A 15,443-nucleotide genomic window follows, 5' to 3' on the forward strand; every position below is an offset into this window, starting at 1 on the left:
ACCTGAAGCTGCTGATACCACTTGATACGGATTCGTACAAGTGTAAGCTAGGAACCCTAGCTAGGTAATCCTTCCCCGTAATCGACAACGAGAGAAGTCGGTGATTATGGTTCCAATCGGCCGAAAAAAAAGATGAACAAAATTCTTTAAACTTCAAAATCTGAATTGCATTCCAGCCGATCAAAAGATTAAATAACAAAAGTTCAAAATACTAGGAAACAAGATAAACCACATGTTCAAATTTTAAACAAACAAAATAAAAATAAACAAGATAAATAAAATGCATGCATCGGCTGGATCCAAGTCTTGGGCCGGCCCGACATCCTTTAGCCACTTTCTTCCTCTCCAACACTATCTCGGGCCTCCTCGCTATCGGGCTTTATGTTGTGGGACGGATCCGTATCACTATGGAAGCCATGTTTAACTATAGTTGGAGTGTCGGCTTTATTAAAATAGTCGTATACGAGGAAGACTTTTAAACTAGTTTTACGCAATGTTTTTGATTTTGCCTCTTGTGATCGAGACATGCTATCTCCCTTTTTCTCTTCAACATTCACTCACAAACCTCATTCTTAAATGCTATGTATAAGAACGACGACCACCACATTCTCTTTCTTATACATCACATGCTCTAATCTTCATTTCTTCATATCATTTTGTCTAAATACCGTCACAAATCCAACTATTTTGTATGCTAACCGTTTTTTTAGAAAAAAAGGAAGAAATAAAGCATGTTTTTCATCAAAAGTTATGTTAAAGTTCTATGTTATATATAATAAATATTTAATTAACTAAATTCTATTATAATTTATAAGAAAATTGATTTTTATTGGTCTCAACTATTGCATTTTGGTCATTGTCAGTCCTAACTAACGAATTGGTCATTGATGGTCCCAACTTTTAATGTATTTGTTCATAACGGTCCGCAGCTAACAGAATCCTAACGCCGTTAGTTTTAGGTCGCCGGAAAAACGTTTTTGGTCGGGAAAGTCAATTTTTTTGCCGGAAAACACCACCTGAACACCGTCACCACCACCAATTGACTCACCGCCAACCAACCACCATCACTTAAGCACCATCAACTTATTCCAACGATAGTTTTAGGGTTCCGACGACCTCAATTTTACTAGAAAAAGGTTTCTAAAGGTACGATAGAAAGTTACCATGATGTTTGGGACAAAATTGTTGAGTTTTCTGGAAAAAATGTGTGTATTCCGGCCAAAAACGTTTTTTCCGGCGACCTGAAACTAACGACGTTATAATTATGTTAGTCGCGGACCGTTAGCAACAAATAATTAAAAATTGGGACCGACGGTGACCAAAAGAAGATAGTCGGGACCAATAAAAACCAATTTTCCTAATTTATAAGTTCAGATTGTTTATGATGTGGCGTAATTAAAAATTGAAACATGTGTTTTTTAAGTAAATATAAACAGTATGGACAAGGCTACAAGGAATCACTAAAGCCTAACGCCATAACCCGTTTTGAAAATTCTTTTAACTTTCTTTTCATTAGTTTTTTTTACTAATGATACCATGTTAGGATCACCCGGGTGAAAGTTATATAAGAAAAATAAAACGTCGATTAAACATATATATTTATATATTTACATAAATTATTAATTCTGCATATATATGAATGGACATGATTTCTAGCGTATGACCATACTAAGCGAATGACTAGTCATTCGCCTAGTATTTAAGCGAATAGACTTCATTCGCTTGAATTGTTTCAAGCAAATGAGGATATATGGGTCATTTTGCTTGACTAAACTTGTTCTAATCATTTGTATATCATCAGATATGGTTGAACAAGTAGTAAATGTTGAACCAATTGTGACGTTCGTGACAAAATCAGGTATATCCTAATTGATACACAAATATTAAACGATTGACCGGACATTACTGATTATCACTCGGATGAATCATGGGGCCAAGTATAAGTAATATATGTATAATAATGGCTAACATAATTGTATTGAAGCCTTAATATGTAGAATACCAGTTAAGAGGAAAGATTTCTGGTTAACACGCCATCGTGTTAAAACGCAAACGCTAGTGCCAAAACAAGCATGGAATCATCCGTCAAGCCGAAAAAAAAATACTTACAAAATACTTGTATGATATGTTTTAAGCAAATTATAAAAAGATTTTGGATTTTCGTAACTAGATCACATGTTTTCTTTAAAATGCAAAAATAAGAGGAAAAATGCTAGTTTTTGTGTTGTTTACCGCACCAGAACTATATTTTAGCCAAAAACTGAACCCGCACCTTAAATAACCTCGATATTGATCGTACTAGCACATGAAATGAGAAAATGAAGGAAAAAAAGGAGCTAAGGGCCCCATCCCAGATCCGATCGGAACGAGGGGGCCTACCCCTTGTTTACTTCACATATAAGCATTCTCAATTCCAACCTTGGTAAAATATCTTCACTACAACATATGATCCATCTCTTTATGTTGATCAGCCACCGGGTTTTGTTGATTCTAAGAAACCAAATCACGTCTACAAGCTAGACAAGGCGTTATATGGGTTACACCAGGCTCCTAGGGCATGGTATGCTACATTGACCGCACATCTTTTAGATCATGGTTACAAGAGAGGAACCATTGATCAAACACTGTTACGGAAAGATCACATCTTCTAGTCCAGATCTATGTATATGACATCATTTTTGGATCCACCAGCGCTGAGTTGTGCACAGAATTTGAAGGTGTAATGAAGAAAAGATTTGAAATGAGCTCGTTGGGTGAAATGACAACATTTCTGGGGTTACAGGTTCGCCAAAGCTCGGCAGGAATTTTACTGCATCAAGGGAAGTATGTTGAGGATATGCTTGCAAAGTTTGAACTTCAAGATTCCAAGAGTACCAACACTCCCATGGCAGAAAGGCTATTACTGTCATCTGATCCTGAAGGGATTCCCGTAGATCAATCGTACTATCGATCGATGATCGGGTCTCTGATGTACCTCACAGCCAGTCGTCCTGACATAATGTTTGCAGTTTGCCAATGTGCTCGTTTCCAGGCTAATCCTAAACTCTCTCATTTAATTGCTGTTAAACGTATTTTTAGATATCTGAAGGGACAACCGAAGTTAGGTCTTTGGTATCCCAAACAATCAGAATTTTATCTTTATGCTTTTGCTTATAGCAATTATGGTGGAGATGACATTGACAGGAAATCCACATCCGCCGGATGCCAGTTCTTAGGAGATTGTCTAATTTCATGGCAGTGTAAGAAACAACAGACGGTGTCCACCTCAACCGCCGATGCGGAGTATGTTGCCGCATCAGCTTGCTATTCTCAGGTTATCTGGATGCAAAACCAACTGCTGGATTACGGTTTGGAATTTCTTGATACTCCTATTTTTTGTGATAATGATGTTGCCATTGCAATTGTGAAAAATCCTGTTCAGAACTCTAAAACCAAGCTCATCGATATTAAAATTCATTTTATTCGTGACTGTTTCGATCGAAAATTGATCCACCTTGAACAAGTTCACACTGACAACAATGTGACGGGCTTTTTTACAAAACCGGTCGAAACAACCAAATTTAATGTGCTTGTGAGTTTTCTTAAAATGCTTCGTTTCGAGGATTGAGTCTTTTTGGGAATAAATTTGTATATATTCTTTTAATTTGCACAAATTTAGGGGGAGAAAAATCAAAAAGTCAAAAATAGTGTGTGTGCGTTGTCTTTTATTAAAAATAACTTGTTTTTCAAGATTCATTCTCGCTTAAAATTATGTCGGTTGCTCAAGTTTGATGGACATATACTTGTATATGGTTGGTCCGGTGTTCTACTTGTAGTTTCACAGGATAGCCATTTATCCAAAGACTGAAAGCACCCGGGGCGATTATGATGTGTTTTGTGTTTTGCATTCTTTCACTTAAAACTATGTCTGTAACTCTGAGCTGCAATGACATGTATCTTCATACATGTTTGGTCCGGTTAACCACTTGTGGTCATATAGGATAACCATTTACCTGAAAGCTTAAAAGTGACCGGGGTGACTGGATTCTTAACACGTGTGTTTTATGTAACTCCCTGGGAAATGGTATTACTATTCAGTTAACAGCTTTTTAGAAGCTTCAAAATATTTTCAAATGAAAATTGATCCAACCTTTGGAATATGATAGGTAAATTGTTTTTATGTGCCTAACGGGTGAAGTTATTAAGCTTAAAAGGCTTTAGAACAGTCATTGATTTGTATGGTAGCTTTCCATGATGCGTAAAAGTTGAAGTGATATAAACTAAATATGCTAAACTTACTGTGGAGAGTCATTTTGAAGAAATGTGCATGTCTCCATATACATCTCTCCGAATGATAGGCAGAAAAGCAATTACCCAGTCATACACGAGTCCGTTAGTGTCTTGATCACCAAAAATGTTGTATTATCTAGTTATAAAAAAAATAAAAAAAAAATCTACAAAAAAGGTTCATTCTATCCTATTAAAATCTATGTTTTAAAAGCTTAGAGGGTCAAACTAGAACTTCAGAGACGGGGGCACACAAGTAAGTCCTGTCATGTCTCGAATGAAAGGCATGTCAGTTCACTGGCTTGTAAGTCCAACGTTCAACCTTAAAGCTTAAATTATATTTAATTATCTATAAAATCTTTTGATCAAGTACTAGGGGGTTGGATTCAAATTGGGGTGATCTGGGGAAAGCCAAATACGCTTTGAGAAGAGATAGGAGGTATCACATGTCCATGAGTGATGTCCATCTAAGCTTTATGCCGAACTGAACCTAAATCATATCACTGATACAATAAAAATCATGCTAAGTATGTTATACCTGCTATCAACCTATCTCTTTATATCATAATAACGCTGAACATGAATCTTAGTGACAGCCTCTTAAACGATACGATTCAATGTTCGGATCTTTTCATAAAAGGGCGGCGTTTTTACAGAAACTGAAATTTGATCCCAATCTTATAAAATTCAAGGGAGTTCTTTTCTACGTTAATTTTTGTATTCCTTTTATTTAGTTCATTTTATTTTACTTGTTTTGTTTGTTTTATCTCGAAACTACTCTCCTCGAAACGTGTGATTTAACTTAAGTTGGTTTCAATTATTTTTAATGGGGTTTGGGTTGCTTGTCACTTTTGGGTCAATATGACTTTGGACTGATTACTTGCCTTGAGCCCATTGTGGGTTCTCAGCCCATGATGGTTGGGATATAAGATATACCCATCTCCTTTATTGTCTTTCATTCACTCTGAAAAACCTTTCATCTCACCTAAATCATCATTCAGCCGAAAACTTATCTTGCATAATCTAATCCTTTTTGAGCTGTTCTTGTTAATTGGTTACTGATTCACAGGTAAATGGGCATAGACTCGAGCTAAGGTTCTTGTCGATTTCGTGTTCTTAAAGGATTTAACATATGAATGGCCATATTTTATGGATTGAGAGGGGTCGTGGATCATTAGGATAAATTATTAAAGACCTAGATTGGTTGTTTAGAGTGTTATGTCGGAGATTACCGGATTTGTTGCAGGTTTCATGGAGATTTAATGGAGATGTCGGTGAATTGGAGAAGACGACACACTTTCCAAGACGAAACCCAAAGGGTTCTCTGTCCACAGCTGTCAATGTGTTCTCGGTTGACTTTTGTTGACCGACATCACCTAGACTTGACCGAAAACTCCTGTTCTCGGTTAAATATTGGCCGAGAACTCTTGTTCTCGGTTGATTTTCGTTGACCGAAATCACATGATTTGACCGAGAACTCTTGTTCTCAGATAAATATTGACAGAGAACTCATTGTATTGGCGGAGATCTCCCTCGTGGGCTTAAAAACATTATTGGGCTTAATCTGCCCGCACTTCTGTAATCTTGATCTTATGGACCAAATTAGTGAACTATTGGGCCTGATCTCTAATCTTATGGCCCAAATCAACAAGACTTTGTGTTCTTAAAAAGGGGGACAATTAATTTGACTAATTTTTTCAAAATTATATAACTATAGTCAAGTTTACGTTTACTAACTTGATTCGTTTGGTGCAGTAATGGCTGATCAGACTCCGCTAAAGTTTGTGGATACACATGATATTACTGGACACTTATTTGATCCACCACTGACTCACAAGGAATTCAAATCTATGATCGTCGGCCTCAACACTTGCAAGATTTCTCATGCACTCTGAGAGAATCCGGTCATATGCAAGAAGATGGTGACGGAGTTTTGGAATAATGCCTCAATCAACCAACGAGGGGAAGATGGAGTTGTGTCGATAGACTCCAAAGTTCAGAAGAAGCCAGTCGATATCACAGAGGCTATTATCAGGGAGGTGTTGTTGTTTGGTGATCAAGCTGATTACCCGACATAATATTCTAGTGCAGCTGTTACTGAGATCCTCACCAGGATGGGTTACGAGGGTACTTATCCTCCGACAATCAAGAAATTATTTCACCCCTACTGGAGGTTTTTGATACACACATTTTTCACTTGCGTGTCGGGTAGAAATGGAGGGTCTGACGAGATAAGCCATACCCAGATGTCTGTTTTTACTGCTCTGATCATGGATTGGAATTACAACTATTCCAAGTTTGTCTTTAATGAGACGATGAGCAATTTTAAAGGAAAAAAGAAAGAGATGTTCCTAATATATCCAAGATTTCTGCAAATGATCTTCAATTCTCACTACACCGACCTTGTCAGATCAGTTTATACGTTAGATATGAAGTCGATGGGACCCAACTCTTTTGGGTTAATGAAAAGGTTCCAAAGTTGTCTATAAGGGTCTTCATGCTTTGGAGAAATTCGGCAGATTCGCTGAAACTGAAGCGGTACAAGTTATTGCTCAAGTTGCCGACAAACATGAAGCTCAAGCTCAAAGGCGTTCCGCTTCCTTTGAGATCAGTTTAGATGAAGAAGATGAGACAGAACACCGTGAGACGGACACTGCTCCGAATGCTGAGAAATTAGGTGATCTTGAAGCTGTCAAAGCATTATTACAATCAACTGCTCTGAAACATCCTCAAGCATTTGATGTAAATGAAGAAGATGATACTATCGAGGAACCACCTAATGACCTCATTCCACGAAAAAGGAGAAAGAAAGACCCTAGGTCAGACGTGTTGGTTCCTGAAACTGAAACAACAACCGCTACACCAACAACAACCACCGCACCAACAACAGCCACACTCACCAGTTCACAGCACCTGAGTCACATGCTCCAGAGACTCACGTTGAGCCAAGTTCATCCACTGCAAAGCCACTGAATCAAGATCGGGTGTTAGATGACATTGATCTTGATTTTGATTTTGAGTCAAATATTCCTCACATTGATGAAGATAATGAACCATTCACTGCTGCTCCCTTAGGCTCAATAGACCCAACAAACCAAGGTCAGTCAACCTCAAATGTTTCTGATAAGATAGCCCAGATTCTTGCCTTGCAAGAAAAATTTATGCAGAACAAAGGAAGGGCATTGTGCTGGAAGATGCTCCGGTTGACGTACAAGCTCTCCAACGTTGAGTTTATGAACTCGAGCAAGATTCAGTAGGTAAAGATGTTCGTATTCAAGAACTGGAAGCAAGCAACTATGATAAAGACTCCAAGATTAAAGAGTTGCAGTCCAACATGGGAGGTTTAACCGCTATGTACCTTGACCTCCAACAGAAATTGTTTCAAAAATTTGGGGATGAGTTTAAAGGCAGTGATGATGTGGCCCCTCAAATGCCCAACGTTGATCAAGTTAGGAGCTCTCATATTAGTCCAGCTGACAATATATATGAGTCTGAGACCTTGAAACAGTATATGTCTGCACCACCAATCACCAAAGAAAAGTCAGATAGAGTTCAGAGAAAGCTGCTGGTGATGGAAAACTGAAATCAGAATGTCGAAGCATCAGACCATCCAGACAGGTTCGTCTTTACTTTTCAAAAGGGATTTTCAGATAAATATGGTGATCAATAGGGAGTTGTATCATGGTGTTTTGATGCTGACAAGAGTATGTGGTGGGTAAAGAGGAAGTCGGGAACCACTGAATATTACAAGAAGATGAAAGATTTTGGTTCTTGGACTAAAGTGGATCTCAGCGATTTGATTAATTCTCCATTCCACAATCCTTCTACTGATAAACGTGTTAGGGATTTCTGGAATTTCTTGAAAAATGAAGTTGATCGAGGCTTTTCGACAATGCTACTGCGAAGTCGTTTTTGAAGAAAGCTAAAGGGGTGATGGACCCAAAAATAGGAAAAACAATGGTCAATGTCATGTGGCCTCCTACAAAGAAGGCCACTCACATTCCTGTACCTGACGCGATTCCAGACGGTACATTGGACAACATGCGGTTTTGGATTTATGATAGTGTAACTGCCACCGTTGTTGTCAAATTACAGAATGGAAAAGGGCAATACATATTTTTTGATCCAAGGGATTTGCTGAAGTTTGGAGAAAAGGATATTAAGACTCTCAGCACATTCCAGATAATAGCTGAGCCACTTTTTGAGGTGGCTGCTAAGGAGTACACGAGTATGGTAGCGTCTATTATAAGATGCAAGTTTTGGGCTGGTGCGTTGAAAGATGCTGATATTGATTATATGGAGCATGATTGAAGACCAAGCTACAAACCAAGGGGGAGATTGTTGGGCCTAAATTAATGTGGTTTGTACTTAGTCTAAGGGGCCGCGTATGTAAACCGAGATCTTAAGGGATCTCGGTGGGCTTTTGGTAGTTATTGGGCTAGTTGTTTTGGTTCCCTATATATTGAATACTTTGTATAGGGTTTTGGTTGTTCGTTTAGTTGTTTTTCGCCGTCTAGTGTTCAATAGACGAGGTTGTAATTGTGCTTAAGCACCTGACGTATAATAATAATACGTGTGTTTTGAAGCAATCTTTGTGTTTCGTATTTGTGTTCATTGTGTTCTTGAATCACCGAGTATTGGATTTCCGCACCAATACTTGGTTTATTAATATCATAATTGTAGTGATCTAGATAGGGACTTACAACCATAGAGAGACATTATAGTTTGGGGCTTTAAAGCCCCCAGAGCCCACATGGCGCTGACGTGGCACTATGGAGGGGCTTTAAAGCTCCACACCAAAGAGAATAGCCTAACCGAAACCATATGATGCAAGACTTGATTTAAGATATTAGATGCTTGGTTTTGTTGTACATGACATGTAGGTATACTACCTAGTTAGTCATGACCTCTAAAACACCGGGGAAATGCTAAAACAAGTGAGAAACACAAAGGTATTAAACAAAAGCTCGTTTAGGGGCTGTTTGAGTCTAGACGATGACGTGCTTATTTTTAAATAATGAAAATTTACAAGGACATCAATCTCTATATGAATAGGCCCCTATTCAAATTTGAGAATTTTCGATAAACTCAGAATTTCTTGAAATTTTATTACTATTTGTGGAGAACTTAGGTAAGACAGTACAAGGTCATGCATAAAATTTTGGGTCTATTAGATAAACCTAGATATATTTTTGAGATACTCGTTTAATCGAGTTTTGCCGATCGTTTGTTGCTCAAAAACACATGTTAGCTAAATAGTTTGGCTCTAAAAGTTTTATGGGGACTTTTTGAATTTATTTTAACCACCCAGAAAAATAATTGGAATTTTTTGGATACTGTTTAGTATAAACAAACAATTATTGGTTAAACATAACATTTAAAATGATTTATTTAAATTAATAAATAAGTTTAATATTTTCATAAATATTTTTTATTAACATAAACACTTAATAAGTATCAAGTGTATAAATTTTCTTAATTTGAATGTGTTCGGATATAAAGTTGTGCTAATTTGAAAGTTAAACGAATGTAATATATGATAAAACCGACAAATTTCTGTTTAACGAACCTGCTGGAATATCAAAAGAAAAAGGGTGGTCAAATGTCATAGTTTTGGATAAAATTAGTTAAAACGAACCTTCTGAAAGTGATTCAGACAAGTTTGGGTGAATTGTACTCATTCTTTCCAACCTAGTCTGTATTAAACAGATACGGACCTTGTAGCGAATCTTGATACCGCAACCCTGATTTTTCTTCATAGTTTGAATCATTTTATCAAATTTCACGTTCACCCAAATTTGTGATCTTACTTGTTTTTGAAACGCTTAAACGGACAACTTTGCCGGACACGAAAAACGGTAAAATTGAACCGAAATCGATTTTGTACATCAGACATTGTATAACGTCACAATCTAAGACTGTTTATATATTTTTGGGTAAACAACTATACCCAAACTAAATAAATAGCCCAATTCAGTTTAGAGGTTATATTAGTATTAACCATATCATACCTATTTTAGGAATCATGTTATAAATGAGGCACGCTAGCTATTAAACGCATATTGCGCTGACGCTATTACTATAAGGTGAGTTTCATGACTCCTTATTCTTTAAACTATTTTTTAATGAATATTTGGGGTGAAAAGCATTTTTACATATATAAATGAACACATGGAAACACATTATGATGTGAATTATCTGAGTTACGCTAACACACAAAATGTCCCCATAAACACAAGTAATGAACTACATGCCAGTGACATGTGAATAGTACTATTGGTTTGACAAACCCAGTTGAGATGGCATGGATTCCATGTTTCTACTACAATTGCACATGTCCCATATATATAACATACACGCTATGTAGTGTTAGACATAATTACTTGGGACGAGAAGTGGCTAGTGGAGGCCACGGGATAGAAACACATTGTTAAGGATTCACTTGTGGGCTTAGTATAATTACATCGCATATATCATAACTATTATGGATACACCTATTTCATTACGTTCAAACTTGTGAAATTCACCAACTATTCGTAGTTGACCATTTTTAACATGCTTTTCAGGTACACCTAAATTGTAATAAGATGCTTACGTGCTATTGGTCGAGTATTGTGTGACACCCTAAAAACGTTAATTAACAGCAAAAGACCTAATGAAACTAATTTGGATGGCGACAGGCACCGTTTAGCTATCAATATATAAGCACAACATAATCATATACAAGTTGGACGTTTATTCATTATAAAAGGTCATAAACCACACACGTCAGAGTAAAGTTTATTTAAAATAGAAGTCCAACTTTAAGGTATTGCACACGTTTTTTCGCACTTCATCTCCACGAAGCAAACACTTTACATGTACCTGAAAAACACGTTTAAAATACGTCAACACAAAGGTAGTTGAGTTCTTAATTTTAAAACTTATATTTTGAAACAAAGCTTTTCCTTTGTTGAAATATTGTTAAAAATCTTGATTTGCCCTTATCGGCGCGAAACCAAAAGTCACATCAAAACTAGTTTTCGTCCCCCGAAAATCCATTAGACCCCTTTCGCTAAACGAAAGTGTCGTTATATTAATTGAACAACCATTTTCAACGTAACTTTTATTTTACAAAACAAAGCTAATTTTACACAAAGTCCCACTTTGTTTATTTCAAAAGTACTTTGCCCTTACTAGACCAAAGTTAACTCATTATCTCGTCCACACTGGACCAAAGTCAATGAAATACCTTGCCTGTACTAGACAAGGTCTACTTCCGTTTTATACAAGAAAGTTAATTAAAACGCCGGTCCTCGTTTACTACGACAAACCAAATGGACCCCTTTCATTTTACTAATAAAAGTGTTGAAAATTTAATATTTTATTTTCTAACAAATTGTGATAGCTATAAACTAGTTTGGAATACAACAAATGTACAATTCTCTTAAACCTATAATCTAAGCGTACAATAGTTCGAAATATGTATCATTTACCCCACCGACGCTACTGGTAATGATATGGCATTACCCTGATAGATGTATCAATATTTCTATGCATGTCTAACTGTTAATGATTATAAAGGCCGCGATAACCCTCTCGACATCCCGAACACATTAGTTGACGTTGATTAAATTTAAAGTCGTTACAATACCACAATTGCCAAAAGAAAATGTGTTTGACCCAAACGTGTTTCCCCCCAAAACATCTATAAGGAATTTAAAAATATTATAAACGGTGGGGATTTATACCTTTAGCGGTATAATGTCGGTAAACTTGAAACACTCATGTCCTATTAATATAGTACACGTGTTAATAATCCATTCACATTTATAATCTAGTTTGTTCATCCAACTTAAAGGGTTCACACAAATATTTTATCCTTTGAAAATGGTTATTTTCATTGTTTTATTCTTTTTGTGTTCAAATGACCCGCTGGCAAACTTTGGTTCGGCTAGGTCCAAATTATTATTAATTCTCACACAAACACAAAATTTCCTAGCATATTATAGTCATTTAATATTATTAGTCTAACTTACTCAAATTTGTGTACATATAACATTTAGCTAAACTAGTCATACACATGTATTTTGTTACAAATTTTTTAATAATACTTATATTAGTAGAAAATAATTTATTTTTTATTAACTTAAATTTAACATATTTTTGTTGCTAGAAAATTAATATTTAATTATAAGTTTGTAACCTTTATACAGACACATGTATATTTTTAAAAGTTAGTTTTTTCCGGTTTTGTCGGTTTGAGTCTAACAACGAACCGATTACGTTTTTTATGAAAACTTATTGTTTAAGTATGAAAACACTTTATATAGTTAAAATCTATAAGTTTTATGATTCAATTTATAAAAGTATTTTCATTTTTGGTTTCATTAATTTTTTCATAAAAAGCAGTCATTTTTAAAGATTTCGTGCCGTCTTTCGTGACGCGAACCACCTAAGATAAAGTTTTGCCATCTTGGCCTTATTATATACAATATATTATATAATGTATATCAATATTTTGGTTTTAGTTGTTGATCTAAAACAGTTTCTAAAACTTTTTCGTTTTCGCACCGACACGTTGTATTCTCGACATTTTAAGCGACAAACGTTACATATGATTAACCAAACATGATGGATCATTTGTATAACTTTAAATACTTTCATTTTCATGAAAACAGTATTTTGTAACCTGATTTAAAACAGTTTCAGAAAATCTCATTTTAACGTGTCAAAATTAACATTTTAATGTCTAGTCTTGCACCGATTTTGACCATAAGCATAAATTAACTATATGGCTTCGAATTTTAGACAAGCTTCTATATTTACCGTATAAAATAGTAATTTTATTCATTAAAGTGCAGGTCTAATATATTTTTCACATCAATCATGCATTTAAATCATGCATGTATTTCTAAATTTCAAAACCATAACCCACCATCATCATTTTCACATCATTTTTCCATAAAGTTTTAACAACCTAAATCAATACTCATAAACTTTAACATGTTTAAGCATCTAGTATCAAAATCAACATACATGCATACGTATTCTCACCTTCATACACCCACACCTACTCTAGAATGAGATTTTGCTTGGTGGGTTTTTACCCTTAGGGTTAGAGAGAATGAAGAAAATGAGGATTTGCTTGGTGGGGTTAGCTTGATATCACCTAGATTAGCTTCAAAAGTGCTCCTTAAATACCCATTTTTGATCCTAGCTTCAAGTGGTTAACCCAAATTCTTTATGTTTTGTAAGATAGAGTTTGAAAGTGAGATGAGAGTGGGGTGAGAGTGGATTTGGGCTGAAACAAGGATGGGAAGAGAGAGGTTGCGTGTTGGGAATGTTGGATGTCATATGTAGAGAGTGGGTTTGATCAGTCAAAAATATGTATTCTAAAAACCGGTTTAATAACAAGTCAGATAGTAATTAATTATATTAACTAATATACGCAACGGAAAAATAAGCGAGTAATCAACACAAAATGAAACCCGACAGGATCATGGTTCCTTACGATACGAGCACAATAATTATATAATCTAACTACTAACGAGAAAGAATACTATGGTAATTGACTAACCAGACAAAACACCAAGGTTCAATGAACTGATGCTAGGTGACGAACCAAACACGAGTGACCGAGGTGGCAGCAGCGCAACAACTTTACGGTGGCCGACAACGGCTGACAGGAGAAACGGCGGTGGCCGATGGCAGTAGTGGTTGTGGGTGTTTTAAAGAGTGTTGTCCAAAACCCAAGTGCCTTTTCTCTAACTCCATACAACCATATATATAGAATATGGAGATGCATGCATGTGTGCCAAGTGGCAGACATGCATGCACAAGTTGGACAAGTGGCAATGGAATCATGCATGCGCGACAAGTGGCGATGCAATAATGCGTGCACAACAAGTGGCATGGAAAAGATGCATGCGTGACAAGTGGAGAGGCAAACATGCATGCGCAATAAGTGGCAATGTGAGTTTCATGTGCATCATTAGATTGGTTCATGTACCTCTGTCAACCGGTCCGTTTACCCGTCTCTTATTTAATACCCGCAATAATTTTACTAATTAAAGTAAACAATATATTATATTATTAATAAGTATTAATAATATAACCCCGTTAACGATCATACATATAACTATACTATATAATTATATAACTATGATCTCTTTCGCATATCGTTTTAATTACCAGTTAAACAAGTTAAGTGGATTATTAGTTCGTTACTCTTACGGGTCATAACTCGGTCAACCGCGTTAATTAATTGGACCGGTCCATTTCTTCCGACAGTCTCCCACTTGGACCGTAACATCACGAAAATATCGGATCAAAAATGCCAAGTTTTCAAAGTACAAGGACCAACCGTTAAAAATCTGCTTTCTTGAACCATCGCTATACGCGATGCCCTAACCACAACGTCATCGCGTATCGTGATGACATGGTCTGACAGATGATGGCACGTGCCTCCACGTGGCGCTGCGTGTCCAGCCACGTGGCACACGTGACAAGTCTACTGGGTTACGTCACAAGCCTAGTCGCGATACGCGATGACCTCCGAACAGGTCCATCGTGTATCTCTATCCATTAAAATATAATAAAAAGATCCGTTAACCCATCGCAATACGCGATGGATCCTTAGCAAGACCCATCGCGTATCGCGATGGGTCAGCTCGATCACTCCTATAATTAGGTCCATCAGTCCTCATTCCATAATCACAATCCACACCCTCTCACTAGAAATCCCACTCTCTCACTACCTCGAAATCCGTGCCAAAAACCCGATGTTTCATCGTTTTGCGTGCCAAACAACCGACATTGCTTCGAAGTACGTGCCACCAAGAGACGAACCGACACCCTGTCTCGAAGTGCATGCTAAGGAAGCCCAACGACTGACGTGCATTGATTTTCCTTCTAAGAAGTGTTGATCAAGACTTCCGATAAAGCGTGTAAGCGTAAAGGTGCTGCCCAAGCATCTAGAAAACATAAGCAAATCAAGGTAGGGGTACTGCCCGAGAAAAATAATATTATAAATTATAATATTAAGCTTTGACCCTAGTCGGGGTATACTCGATACCTCGAGAATGAATAAAAGAAATTATAACAAAGAAAATATAAATAAGAAATAATGATGTAAAGTAAATCTTTGTTATTAAAATTATTTAAGTTTCTTAAATAATAACTAAAGAAATAAAGTA

The sequence above is a fragment of the Bidens hawaiensis genome, unplaced genomic scaffold (genome assembly GCF_021521415.1).
Source record: "Bidens hawaiensis isolate Kalapana, Puna unplaced genomic scaffold, B.hawaiensis_p1.1 tig00039761_1, whole genome shotgun sequence".
NCBI lineage: Eukaryota > Viridiplantae > Streptophyta > Magnoliopsida > Asterales > Asteraceae > Bidens > Bidens hawaiensis.